This window comes from Bubalus bubalis, chromosome 1, assembly GCF_019923935.1.
Source record: "Bubalus bubalis isolate 160015118507 breed Murrah chromosome 1, NDDB_SH_1, whole genome shotgun sequence".
Taxonomy (NCBI): Eukaryota; Metazoa; Chordata; class Mammalia; order Artiodactyla; family Bovidae; genus Bubalus; species Bubalus bubalis.
Window position 1 is genome coordinate 130795348 of NC_059157.1, and position 14987 is coordinate 130810334.

General features: G+C 37.0%; 1 long non-coding RNA gene across 1 annotated transcript in view; it reads left to right on the forward strand.

The window, feature by feature from the left end:
• The window catches only part of LOC102397510, a 95820-nt gene that overhangs the window by 45727 nt on the left and 35106 nt on the right, over window positions 1-14987 (forward strand). The window lies entirely within an intron of this gene.

Here is a 14987-nt window from a genome sequence, read left to right on the forward strand (position 1 = left end):
AACAGCAAGCTCAGCTTTAATGAGACAGTTGGTTAAAAGATACACGGTTAGAAGGAGCTACAATGAATGTCAGCTTTGGTCACTTATGGATGATTGTTTCATATTTTTATGTACATTATACATTTTAAATAATGGATAGAAAAGTTTTCCAAGTAGAAAACAAACTTTTGTTTTTAAGCCAAGGTCCAGGGTCCCTGCTATGACCTTCACGTATACTTTTTCTATAAAAACATCCTTCAACTAAATGATACATGAATCACATAATTATCAACTATACTTTGATATAAAATAAAAAGTTTTAAAACCCACAAAAGAGGTAAAATTATTATATAAATGGAATAAATAGGTTAAGTAGTTAAAAAAAGTAACACATGAACCAAAGTTACCTTTTTTCAAACATATCTATTCACACCAAAGAAGGGCTATCGTTTTGATTGCTTTTAGCAATAATGTATTTGGAAGGCAGCTCTAACTGAAATAGAGACACATTTTAATTAAGTATTCTACAGCAAATCTTTCATCTAGGAGCAACTTATGTATACTTCTAAAGTACACTTCAGTCAGTATGTATTAAATATGCATGTGAATAGATACGTGTGCATGTGTGTGTTTGTGCATGTGTGTATGTTTAAGTCAGAAGGATGTACTGTGAAGTGATCAAGTTTACCTTCAGAGTTCTCACTGGCTTTTCTATCCATCTGTCTCCTCAAGAACTCAGAGTTGAACCCTGGCCATGCAAGTCCTTTGACTCCCAGTCCCTAGCCCAGTACATACACACACACACCTGCTCTGAATCATTCTTTCAGCAAAGCTTCTATTCCAGTCAGACGAGTATCTTTTCTTTTATTGAAGTATAGTTGATTTACAATGTTGTGTTAGTTTCTGCTGTACAGCAGAGTGACTCAGTTATAGATATATATTCTTTTTCATGTTTTTCTGTCATGGTTGATTACAGAATATTGAATATGTTCCCTGTGCTGTATGGTAAGACCTTGTTTATTTCTGTCACCCCCAGCGAACACTAAACTGAAGGCCTTTGAGGACAGGTCATTTCTATCTATTGTTCATCCACCAAAGGCACCCGCACAGGGCTTGGTTAATGTTTTTGAATGAATGTCACTAGCTTCTGTCACCCCCAAACAGACACTTGCTGTCACTCTTCCCAGCAAGTATTTTCCCCTCTCCTTTATAAGATCTTTTGAGGCTGCTTCAGTCTTCTCCGGAGCAGGCCTTTCCCTGAACCACTAATGCACTGAAATCTCCACCCTGTAGGTTAACATATGTACTCTAATATTTTTGCACGCAAAGATTTCGACCTTCCACAGGATTACAAGTTCTGGCAAGATTTTGCTTGCCAGATTTTTTTTTTCTTCCACAGGATTACAAATTCTGGCAAGACCGTTTCACACAGTTTTAGAGCATGAATGTAATTCTGAGATTAATTCCTCTCCCCTTTTTGTTTCCTGGAACAAATTCTTCATAAGTGTTAACGACTGTTGATCACCTGATGCATTCTTTTCTCCACTATGATACATAAGCATCAATATAATATGTTCTATATCACCTTCTCCCCACCCTTCCTTGCTAGCTTAACCCTCTTCAGCTTCTCCTCCTCAGGATGAAGTGGGCCCTTCGTGCTCAGCTTGTGTTCACTTTCTGTCTTTGTCTCTTACACTTCCTTCCAGCTCTGGGCCCCATGCCTACGCCTGCCACCTGATAAGTCTCACCTCACTTTGTTGCAGCTTGCCTTCAGGTCTCCTGAGTGCTTGACACTCATCCTAACCCTGTGCTAACACATCGTTTTCTACTTAAATTATCTTATTTCTGCTCTCGTTCCCATCTAGATTTTAAATGCCTTTAGGATAGAGCCCAGTTATTATTCATTTGTCACTTTTTAAGGAGGGAAGCATAAAGAACATGTGTTGGGCACATAGATTCTTAGTAGATATTTCTTCAGCATTGAGTATGTAAATAATTCTTTGTCCCAAAGGAATGACTCTTTAATGTGGATGTGTCAAGTACTTCAGCAAGTCCCTAGAGGACCTGTTTTAGAGGTGGGAGGACTGTTTTTCTCAGATCATACTAGAAGGTGGTTATAGATATCTTTCAACCAAATTGCAGACTAAAGGAAGAGAGAAAACAGCTGTTGCTCTTTTCTCTCCGAGTCCTTGGCTTCTCACAAATGGATGTGAACATTCCTTCAGTTCAGTTCAGGTCAGTCGCTCAGTCGTGTCTTACTCTTTGCGACCCCATGAATATTCCTTAGGATGTGGTATTTTGGAATCTAGAGCTTTGGAACTGTTGGCTCATCATTCTCAGGAAATTATGGTAAAAGGAAAAGTGGCTCTGATTGCTGGTGTTCAAACGTACATGTCTACAGTCAGCCCACATCCCAGAATCTTACCCTTCTTCACCTCTGCCTGACTCTGTCCCTAAGGCAAAAACTGTGTTTCATTATACACCAGCCCACTCAGACTATATATTACACAGAGTTGTCCAGTCAAAGAATTCTGTGCCATGAAGGAGACCTGGGTTGTGATTCTAGCTTTAGGAAGAAGGGGCTAATTTATATTTTGGGTCTCACTTGGTACATCTTCCAGTTGAGAAAGTAGAACTGCATTGTCTTGCTACATTGTCTTCAGTTTTCCCTCTGATACTCATTTTAACCTGATGTCATTAAAAAAGGAATGAGATAATAAGAGAAAAGAAAAGTGGTAGGGGTGTTTGACAAGATCATGGTTTGGTTGAGGGTTCACATTTGGTGGCGATTTTGTCTCCAGAACTACATCCCTGGATGTGACAAGTGTAGATTCCATCTTATTGATCGGGCAGGCTCATCCCAATGGATTAGGGATCCTCTAGATCAGTACACTGCCTGGAAAAAGCACAGCTAATCTTAGAGGATGCTTTTTGAAAAGTGGAGATAGTAGGTTTAAAGTAACTTGCTTTTTTCATCCTTTCTGTCAAAAACCCCAATTCATATTATTAATTGCTTGCTCAAAAGCTGTTATTCCAGTCTGCTTTAAAAGAGTTCCTGAGCTTCTAGGTAATTAGAAAAAGATCAGTTTTATCTCTCCAATGATATCAGTTTTTGATTATTGGAAAAGCCAGCTGAATTTTCATACTCTAACTTACACAGCATTTACTTACACATGGAAATGTGTTTTCTAGGCAAAACCATCGAACTTCTTAAAAATCTTTATTTAAATAATTACATTTGCTAGAATAATAATCTTTCCTGCTCTGAAACACTATTGTTTTTTTATCTTAGAATTGCTTAGTTTATTTTAAAAAGTGCAGTATGTGTTCCTTGCTGGAAAAAAATAAGAAAATATAATCAAGTAAAAAGAAAGTAGAAAAGATCCATCCATATAGAGACCACTTTAACATGTTTCTCTCTCCCTGTCAGACTTTTACATTTATGTATATAAATGTGACTGCACTATACATACTACTCTTCAGTTTCCTTTTTTTTCATATTAGTATTTTGCCAATATCCTCCTATGTCTGTGTACACGTGGATCTTCAAAGAGCTCCAGATTCAGAGTGAGACAGTGGTATGTTTTTGGGCTGCTTAACCTAAGTCTCAGCCCTGTCATCTTTAAAATGACAATTCTTACTACAGCTGCTTCAAAACATTGTTGAAAGGATTGAATGAGATACTGCATTTAATTCAGAGTTTGGTCAGTGGAACTTGACAAAGTTAATACTATTCATCTTAATGACTTTATAGTATTCCATTATATGGAAGCACCATGATCTATTGAACCATTTACTTACTGATGGACATTTAGTGTCCCCCCTTTTATGTGCAGTAATAAATACAAAATGCCATGCTGAACATCCTTTTACACACATAATTGACAATATATACAATTATTTCCTTGGCATAAAATCTTGTAATTGGGAAGGGATTGCTGGGATATAGGGTATCTGCATTTTAAATGTGCATATTAATGGATTTCTCCCTAAGAGATGCTGTACCGTCTGAACTCCTCTGACAGTTTTTCTTTCAGTTTTTCTTAGTGCTGTTTGTTATACAGAAGTTTGTTGCTGTTGTTTTCTTTTATACCTTCTGGCTTTTATTTAACCATAATAAGGTTAAATAAATAGTTTCGTATAATTCCTTTTAGTAACTAACTTTATAGCTTAAAGTCACAGCTAAGGTAATACATAAGTATATTTTTGTATATGATTTGAGGTAGATAAGGATTAATGAAAATCTATGTCATTTTTTTTTCACAGTGATTGGTGCACTATACATGTATATATACCTCAAGCATAAAATACTTTATGTAATAATATTCTGAAGCTTGTTTTTTCTCACTCAGTGATATGTTTTAGGAATCTCTTTTGTGCCAGTATAGAGGGATTGATCTCACCCTTTCCTACTTATGTATTATATTCATAGTATTTGGCCAATCCCCTGTGGTCGTTTGTAGTTTCCGATTTTTCACTGCTCAGCTGGTGCTGTGACCTTGTTACTTGTGCACATGTGCCAGTGTTTGTCATGGAAAAGTGGAATTGCTGGGTCTTGGGCTATGCATGTCTTTCATCTTAACAGATACTGCAAAAATTGGCTTCTAAATTGGCTTACCAATTTTACATTCATACCAGTAGTGTCTGAGAGCAGCCCTCTCTATTTAAAATGTTGTTTTTACCGCTACCAAATTCCCAGGTTCTGTTTATTGTACTGCTTTTTCTGTTTCACTAACATCTCGCTTTTTTGGCAGAATTTGGGAGATCCATGAACTAGAGCCAGGCCTAAAAGCCATAGATAGTTTCTACTTTTTCAAATCATATATGACAACTTTTCCCTATAATCAGCACCAAGAATGCTTGAGTGGGCTTAGGTATAAGATTGTCTTCCCTTCTTTCCTACAAAGGTGTTAGAGTTTTAAAGTAACTATTTGGGGGAACATTCCCCTGGAGAAGGGAATGGTAACCTACTCCAGTATTCGTGCCTGGAGAATTCCATGGACAGAGGCTATAGTCCATGGGGTCAAGAAAGAGTCAGACATGACTGAGCGAGTACCACTTTCAGTTTCACTGTAAAACTATTTAAAGATATAGCTGTTAATACTATATAACTTTGACTAATGCAAGGAGACAGGAATTAGAGAGAGTGTAAAATATTTCTCTGTGTGCCCTTTTAAAATTCTACCTCTCTGTGAGATGAGAAAATAGACAGAGGAACAAGGTTTTCCAGTTCTTACGGGCTTCTGTGATAGCTGCCACCTCCCCCTTCACCTTCTGCTAGGGCTCAAACCTTAGGAATATTGATAGGAAGAAAAGGTCTCACCATTGCTGCTACTGTTTTGCCTGTTTTCTCCCCTTTGGGTTTGGAGAGTGATTTAGACTATATGACATTATAATTTAATAATGAACATCATCATAACTGGGGGCCCAGGAGATACAAATTATCTACTCAGGAGATACAAACAGAACACACACTGTTTAATTACTGAAGCTTTACAGAATGCTTTGCTACCTGGTAGAACAAATCGTTTCTCCTATTTCTTTCTTAACATTTTTTAGACTGTCATCACACATTTATTCTTCCAAATAGAGTTTAGAATTAGTCTCTAAGGTTAAAAATGGCATTAGGGCTTTTATTTTGTTTATATTACATCTGTACACTTAGTTGGAAAGAATTAATCTGTTTATCGTTGAGTCTTCTCAGTCAGAAAAATGGTATATCTTTCCACTTTTCAAAATCTTCTTTTGTATTCTTTAGTAGAGTTTGAGTTGTTTTTATAGATATATTTTTTCCTAATTTTACTTTGTCCCCATTTAAAAAAGGTTTGATTGCAATATTAACTATAATAGATATTCCCAGAGTCAAATGGTTTTACACACACACACACACACATGCAAACACGGTTGTTATACTAAGTAGGACTAGCAGGAGTCGTTAGAACTTTATCTCATAGTCATTAGAGAAAAGCTGTTTCTAAATTCTTTGATCATTGGAGTAGAGTTCAAAATTCTGTGTCCCATGGGAAAATAGATACTGTTTAATATCTTGGCTATCTTTAACATTCATTTATGTGAAAATATTGGTCACTTGGAAGTAACAGATCTTCTCTTAATGATGTTTCTTTTATCAGAGGAGTTTTGGAATAAGGTTATTAGTGTGTAATTAGCCACATTAAAATATTCCCATTAGACCAATTGATTAATCTCAATATTTCATTGTATTACATATATATTATAGAAAAGCTACAGATGCTATTTGTGGGTTATGGCATTTTGTATGTGATTTCATTTTCTTTTTTATAAAATTAACTATTTTCTAAAATATTTCAAAAAGATTTCAAAATACCACCTGAACATAAAATCCCCTTTATTCCACATTTTATCCTTCTTCCCAAGGCATTTGTGGATGGAATGAGGCCCTACTACCAACAGATCTCAAGATGGTTCTGTTTTTTGACGTTGCTATTGCTTCTCATCATGATGAGTAAAATTACAAAGTCTATATTCTTTCTGGAGGCCCACTGTGGAACTGAGGTCACCCTAGATGCAATAAATTCTTATTCAAGAATATGTACAGACTAGGTTATATTTCTGTCCAAAGTCCAGGACCTGGATATTCAGAGTTGACTGGAATAACCTCATAGTATTTTTCTTACCAGGGACTGAATTGGGTTCTCTTTCAACTAGAGTTGTTTGGAGCCTCATAGATAGTATTTAGCTAGGAGAGGCTGCCCTTGGAATACCATGGACTCCTTGATCCTGGTGGCTTCAGATACTTTATTTAAATGGGATTAGAATTCACAATAGTGTATAATTCACTGTTAGTGTTAGTTGTTCAGTTGTGTCCAATTCTTTGTGACTCCATGAACTATACTCCACCAGTCTCCTCTGTCCATGAAGAATTCTCCAGGCAAGAATACTGGAGTGGGTACCCATTCCCTGCTCCAGGGGATCTTTCCAACCCAGGAATCGATTCCATGTCTCCTTCATTGCAGACACCAGGGAAGCCCTGCAAATTGAAATCACTGCAAACTGAGGCCAAACTAAAACAAGTTGAAAACCCAAAAGAAGAGTCAACAGAAAGGTCATTGTTTGGAACTTCTAGCAACTCTCAAAGGTTCCACTTGGCTCCCATTTACTGATTCATGGACCCTCCTGGGAAGTCTTTAAGAATTAACATGGTTTTAAAGAAGTGGAAAAGTAAGATTAAAATGTTAGTAAGAGAAGCAAAACAAAGTGAGGAGAATTAGGAATCAAACTTGATTTTTTTTTTTTTTTTTGGTCTATCATCATGAACTTAAAATTGGGAGTTACTATTTAGTTAATTTCAAGAATATTTCAAGTATTAGGGATTTGAAGAAGATACAGTTTCTTTTGCTTTGCTATTGAGTTCAATTTAAGTTCTGTTAAATCTCTAAAAATCAATATTAAGTATATGTATTATGTGACAGTTCCATCTAAAGTATCTCGTATAGAATATAGGGCAGATACAATGGAGCGGCCAAGCACATGTAATTTACCCCACAAATCTAAAGCACTTCTACATTGATTTTTTTTTTTTTTGCAGTTTTCTAGCCCCCAGTCACTGAACAGAGAAAAGATGGCTTACTTTCAGAGCATGGTGATACTTAACAGCTACAAAATGTTCATCTGTCGTGCCCTCTAATTCAGGACTGTCTTTTTGTTACCTTTCTTGATAGGCTTTTTTAGGTCATTTAAAAAATTCTTGTCTTCTCTAAAATGTTATGACAAGAAAATCAAATGGTTTTTAAAATGTTCTGATTTGTTGATTAATTTTGCCTCTAAAATTATATTATACTAGTGTTGTTTTTAACGCTTTAACTATTTCCAAATGTAATTATCTTGAAATAACTATGAATAGAAAATTGTGTATAACTGAAAAGACAGGCTTTTATAATGTATTAAAGTACCTAATTTAGTAACTAAGAATAAAAAGGACACACAGAAACCATTTTTGAGACTGTAATTATAAGTTAAGTCGCTATTAAAATGACATGTATATATATTTCCAGTTTAAAATAATTAAAGCTTTTTTCCCCCAAATGCTTTCACTCACAAGAGTAGACAGTTGTGAACTTATGAGTTCATATATACACAAAAATATTGCATGGCTTCATGTACCATACATAACAAAAAAAGGATCTATCTGTATTGTTCAGAGCAGTGTAAACAAGTGATATTTGATTCTGTCCACCTCACCACCTTCACTAAATGCACATTTGCTTACATTTTAACCAGTGTAGCCCACTGTGAAATACGGTCAGATTAATATTTGAAAACCTGAATAATAGTAGAGTGACAATACTTAAACATAACCAAGCCTTAGGGATGTTGTATGTCTCTAGCTGTAGCTGCCCTCTCCCATTTTATTTACTCATAAGTATCATTAATACCAAAGATATATAACCTTTGGTGCCAATGCGTCACTTTCTCTCTTCAAGTCTTTAGTAGTTGCATGCTTATCTATTTCAGTCAAATGTATTTCTTATCAAAAAAAGAGTGAGAGAGCTGACAATACAGTGTTATCGAATTTTTTCAGCTGAGACCCACATGTCATTCAGCATTCAGACATGCTTGCGCTTGATTGATGGATGGGTTTGTGACAAATAAAACTAGGATCAACAGCTTTGCACCTTTTCCCCCATCAGAGACCAGAGTAAAGCATAACTCTGTAACAATAGTGGGATTAGGGATGCATTAGCTCTCCATCGACCAAAACCATCCATTCCCATCAATACTTCACACGTAATAACCTGAAGCTATGATAAGGAAACAAAAGAAGGAGAAAAGGGACAGGAGAAAACAAATCAATAATAGAAGGGAATGTCTGGAAGATGCACTGTCCAAATGAAGATTTTTTTTTCCCACACTGCTGGACTAATGTCCCTGAATGTGGAGACAATACCTCACCCAGAATTTTGGTGGGGGAGCAGATTGGTACTTGGTTTAAACACAGGTTTGATATCTGAGGATTGATATTTAGACTAGGTGTTTTTTTTTTTTTTTTTCTTCAGGGCAAAAAAAGCATCACAGAATTTACTGTTAACCTGTGTCCCTAAAACTGCTCTTAAAGAAAAGGGATATTTTCACCTGAATGATTCAGACTGTGTGGCCGCTTCAGGGATAATTGGAACTCTCCTGTGTGGATACGGTTTTAATGTCCAGATGCTTAGCCTCGTCACAAATAGTCCCTTAAATATGGGTTAGTATGAAGAATCTTAATTAACCAGTTTACTGAGATTTACATAAAGCATATATTTTCCCTTACCAGACACAGACTGATGCTCCCTTTATGAAAACTAATACCTGTCCTAGAAGAGTCTTACTTTTTTAGATAGATTTTTTTTTTGTAAAATCTTTCCACATAAAAATGTATCTTCATTCTCAATTCATAGAATATTTTGATGATAATTTCATCATTTTCCCCACAAACAATGGACCGTTAAGCTTATTTATTCAGGTTTTTTGTTCCTTTTCTTTTGAGAGCTTTTGATTTTTGTATTACCTATCATATTTATCCTAATTTACAATTTATTCTAATTGGCCATTGAGTGGGCCAGTATGGTTTTCTCCTGGTGAGGATGAACATTAGTGATATTTGTTCAGAAGAAGAGGTGTGAAGGGAGGAAAAGCCCAAGTTCTAATTGTGGAGCCACTGATCTTGGGAAAGGCACTTCATCATTTTACTTATAAGAAGAGAATGATATTGTCTAATTCATCATCATCATCAATGTCACCATCATTATTAATATTATCATTATTCTGCATTGACATGCTGTAGGGCTTCATTTTCTTAAAGTTTGCCAAGTGTTGAGAAGAAAAAAGCCCTTTAGTTCCATTCTCTTTTTCTAGTTCTGTGGGAAGATGGATGTCCGTTCTCTTTATTTTAGAGAAAGTAGAAGGAAAAGAGAGAAACCATTCCGTATCCAAACAACTGTGTACAAAATCCTTAGGATAGTTGACAGTTTTTTCCAAACTATAGGCTGGGGAATCCAAGAGATTAAAAGAATTTCTAGAATAAAAAACTTTTAAGGATTTTCTACTATCTTATTCATAGAATAAATTCTAGTTGCATTCCTTGAGCTCAAATCTTATTTCAGGCAGTAAAAGTCAATTATATGTGGTTATGAGATCATCTGTATGTGTAAAGGCAGATTTTGGCTTATGTTAATGAAGGTCATGGGTATAGTAGTCAGGAAATGTAGTGGCGTTTATAATTATAAAGAGACTAACTGCATTTTAATTATGATTTTAGAAGTTTTCTTTGGACCTGAAATAGTTAAAATTGTTAAAGCCACATATATCTGACATTTCAGGTCATATAGCAATTATATAAATATATATATCATCATAGCTGACACTTTCTCTGAAAATTTCTGTCTGAACTGAAAACCTTTTAGGTAACAAGCTTGATTAAAGGCATATGGTCCACTTTTTTTGGACCCCAAATTTGACCTATTTTATAATTGGTACGATCCAGTGGGTATTTTCTTTAAGATCCTAATACAAGGCCAATCTTGGGGGCACTCCAAGTAAGTGATTTTGTGGGGCACTTCTGCTGAAGATGAATGAGCCCCAACATGCAATTCTGATACCTGTGACCAGGTTTGTTTCATCTTCAATGAGACCACTCACTGCTTCCACATACGTTCCCTTAACATTTAAAGCTGATGCTGGCCTCTGATTCTAGCCACCTTTATAACCATATGGAGGAAGAGTTCCAGGGTTTTTCAGAGGCCCAGCATTTTAATATAAAAGATCGTTAATAAGCCCAGTCTGTGTTTTAATGTAAATGGGATCATGACCTATGCTACTATTACAAAATATGTAGTATGTGGCTGACTGATAGCTTTTCTTTCCTACATAGTGACATTTCAAGCTTTCTGTAAAAGCTTTTTAAAACACTTCCATCTATGACACTATACAGAACTCTGTAATTTGGTTCCATTTAAGGATCTGTAAGTGAAGAAACAAGGTTCACATATATATGTATGTGTAGGAACTCAGACAGGACAAAGCAGTACCCCTGCATGCCAGGAATACATGTAACCTTTGGTTGATGTTTTAATATATGTTACTATACTGTATTATCTATTTGCTTTGTGTATATCTTTCAGTTCAGTTCAGTCCCTCAGGCTCTTTGCAACCCCACGGCTGCAGCACACCAGGCTTCCCTGTCCATCACCAACTGCTGTAGCCTACTCAAACTCATGTCCATCGACTTGGTGATACCATCCAACCATCTCACCCTCTGTCGTCGTCTTCTCCTCCCACCTTCAATCTTTCCCAGCATCAGGGTCTTTTCAAATGAGTCCGTTCTTTGCATTAGGTGGCTAAAGTATTGAAGTTTCAGTTTTAACATCAGTCCTTCCAATGAGTATTCAGGACTGATTTCCTTTAGGATGGACTGGTTGGATCTCCTTGCAGTCCAAGGGACTCTCAAGAGTCTTCTCCAACACCGCAGTTCAAAAGCATCAATTCTTCGGCATTCAGCTTTCTTTACAGTCCAACTCTCACATCCATACATGACTACTGGAAAAACCATAGCTTTGATTAGATGGACCTTTGTTGGTAAAGTAATGTCTGCTTTTTAATATGCTGTCTAGGTTGGTCATAGCTTTTCTTCCAAGGAGCAAGCATCTTTTAATTTCATGACTGCAGTCACCATCTGCAGTGATTTGGAGCCCAAGAAAACAAAGTCAGTCACTATTTCAATTGTTTCCCCATAGATTTGCCATGAAGTGATGGGACCAGATGCCATGATCCTAATTTCCTGGATGTTGAGTTTTAAGCCAACTTTTTCACTCTCCTCTTAAACTTTCATCAAGAGGCTCTTTAGTTCTTCCCTTTCTGCCATACGTGTGGTGTCATTTGCATATCTGAGGTTATTGATATTTCTCCCTGCTATCTTGATTCTAGCTTGTGTTTCATCGAGCCTGGCATTTTGCATGATGTACTCTTTATATAAGTTAAATAAGTAGGGTGACAATATACAGCCTTGATGTACTCCTTTTCCGATTTGGAAGCAGTCTGTTATTCCACGTCCAGTTCTAACTGTTGCTTCTTGACCTGCATGCAGATTTCTCAGGAGGCAGGTTAGGTGGTCTGGTATTCCCATCTCTTGAAGAATTTTCCACAGATTGTTGGGATCCACACAGTCAAAGGCTTTGTCATAGTCAATAAAGCAGAAGTAGATGTTTTTCTGAAACTCTCTTGCTTTTTCAGTGACCCAACGGATGTTGGCAATTTGATTTTTGATTCTTCTGCTTTTTCTAAATCCTAAATCCAGCTTGAACATCTGGAAGTTCAGGATTCACATACTGCTGAAGCCTTGCTTGCAGAATTTTAAGCATTACTTTGCTAGCGTGTGAGATGAGTGCAATTGTGTGGTAGTTTGAACATTCTTTGGCATTGCCTTTCCTTGGGGTTGGAATGAAAACTAACCTTTTCCAGTCCTGTGGCCACTGCTCAGTTTTCCAAATTTGCTGGCATATTGAGTGCAGCACTTCCACAGCATCATCTTTTCGGATTTGAAACAGCTCAAATGGAATTCCATCACCTCCACTAGCTTTGTTCGTAGTGACGCTTTCTAAGGCCCACTTGACTTCACATTCCAGGATGTCTGGCTCTGAGTGAGTGATCACATCATTGTGGTTATCTGGGTCATGAAGATCTTTTTTGTATAGTTGTGTGTATTCTTGCCACCTCTTCTTATATCTTCTGCTTCTGTTAGGTCCATATCATTTCTGTCCTTTATTGTGCCCATCTTTGCTTGAAATGTTGCCTTGGTATCTCTGATTTTCTTGAAGAGATCTCTAGTCTTTCCCATTCTATTGTTTTCCTCTATTTCTTTTCATTGATCACTGAGGAAGGCTTTCTTATCTCTCCTTGCTATTCTTTGGAACTCTGCATTCAAATGGCTATAGCTTTCCTTTTCTCTTTTGCTTTTTCCTTCTCTTCTTTTCACAGCTATTTGTAAGGCCTCCCCAGACAGCCATTTTGCTTTTTTGCATTTCTTTTTCTTAGGGATGGTCTTGATCACTGCTTCCTGTACAGTGTCACGAACCTCCGTCCATAGCTCTTCAGGCACTCTGTCAGATCTAATCCCTTGGATCTGTTTGTCACTCCCACTGTATAATCATAAGGGATTTGATTTAGGTCATACCCAAATGATCTAGTGGTTTTCCCTACTTTCTTCAATTTAAGTCTGAATTTGGCAATAAAGAGTTCATGATCTGAGCCACAGTCAGCTCCCAGTCTTGTTTTTGCTGACTGTATAGAGAGAGCTTCTCCATCTTTGGCTGCAAAGAATATAATCAATCTGATTTCGGTATTGACCATCTGGTCCTGCTTCATTTTGTACTCCAAGGCCAAATTCCAGGACAGAGTAAATCCCTGGAAGCAATGTTTGTGTCTTGTCCAGGACTCTGTACACAATGAAATATAGTGCATGTGGGCATTCTAGAAATGGTAATCATATTGAGAGGATTATACAAATATATTCATGAGGATAAATATATACACATTTCCTATGGGATTGGGAATCATAAATAATTATAATGTTTTTGGACAAATTATACTGAAAACAAAACATGCAGCATAATATTAAATGGAAAGGTCTATTTTTTGTCATTTTGGAACTGAACTGAGAGTCGTCTTCATAAAATTTGTATCAGTTTGCTTAATTGAAACTATGTATACTAACTCAGGTTCTATCTGAATACAAACATAAAATATTAAGTCTAATGTAAAACACTGTGACTAGAATCTAAAATATAAAGTAGATTTTCTCCAAGCTTGAGAAGTTTTTTCTTCTCTTTTCCTGCGAAGTGCCAAATCTCTTCCTGGTTTCTCTCATATTCAGAAAGGATCAGAAATGCTTTAAGACTAGGCTCATCTAACTATTGCCTGCCTGCCTGCTGCCTGTTTTCCTAAGTGAAACTTCTTTATAACACAGCTATACCCATTTTTAAACTGAATTTTCTGTGACTGATTTTGTATTACAAGAGCTGAGTTGAGTAGTTGGGACAGATACTCTATGTTATAGGTTGAAATGTGCGCTTCCCTCCCCACCAGCTCCATTTGTTGAAGTCCTGACCCCAGTATTTCTGAATATGATCTTATTTGGGGAAATAGGGTTATTGCATATTTAATCAGTTAGGTTAGGATGAAGTCATATTGGCGGAGAATGTGACCTTGATCCAATATGTCTGGTATCCTTATAAAAATGAGAAATTTGGACACAAGCATGTACACAGGAAAAGCACCATGTGAAGCTGACAGCAGAGATGAGGGTGATGCAGCCAAGGAATGCTAAGGATTGCCCGCAAACCACCAGAGTTAGGTAAGACGTGAGACAGTTGGCTTGCAGCCATCAGAAGGAACCGGCCCTGCCGACACCTTCATCTTAACTTCTAACCTCCACAATTGTGAGGCAATACTTTCCTGTTGTTTAAGCCTCCCAGTGTGGAGTCCTTTGTTACAGTTGCTCTCGCAAACTAATATACTGTATAACTCACAAAGCCTGTAGTATTTAGTAATGGCTTTTTACAGAAAAAGTTTGCCAACTCTGCTGTAGGGCTCTGGCTTAATCTTGGTGGAATTAGAAGTAAGAACTAGTCATAAGTGACTTAATGGTTGGGTTGCCCTGGTGGCTCAGCAGTAAAGAAAACTCCTGCCAATGCAGGAGATGTAGGTTTGATCCCTGAGTCGGGAAGATACCCTGGAGAAGGAAACAGCAACCCACTCCAGTATCCTTTCCTGGGAAACCCCATGGACAGAGTAGCCTGGCAGGCTACAATCCATGGGGTCACAAAGAGTCAGTCACAGCTGAGCTCGAGCATGATTTGATGGTGGGTTATGGATCATTTTTCCTGAGGTCTTTTTTCTGGCTTCAGAAAAGTTTAGACACGGTGCTTGTTGATTTTGCTTGCAGGCATGTTTTAAAATACATATATACTCACAAGTTCAAGTCTCTGCATACTGTA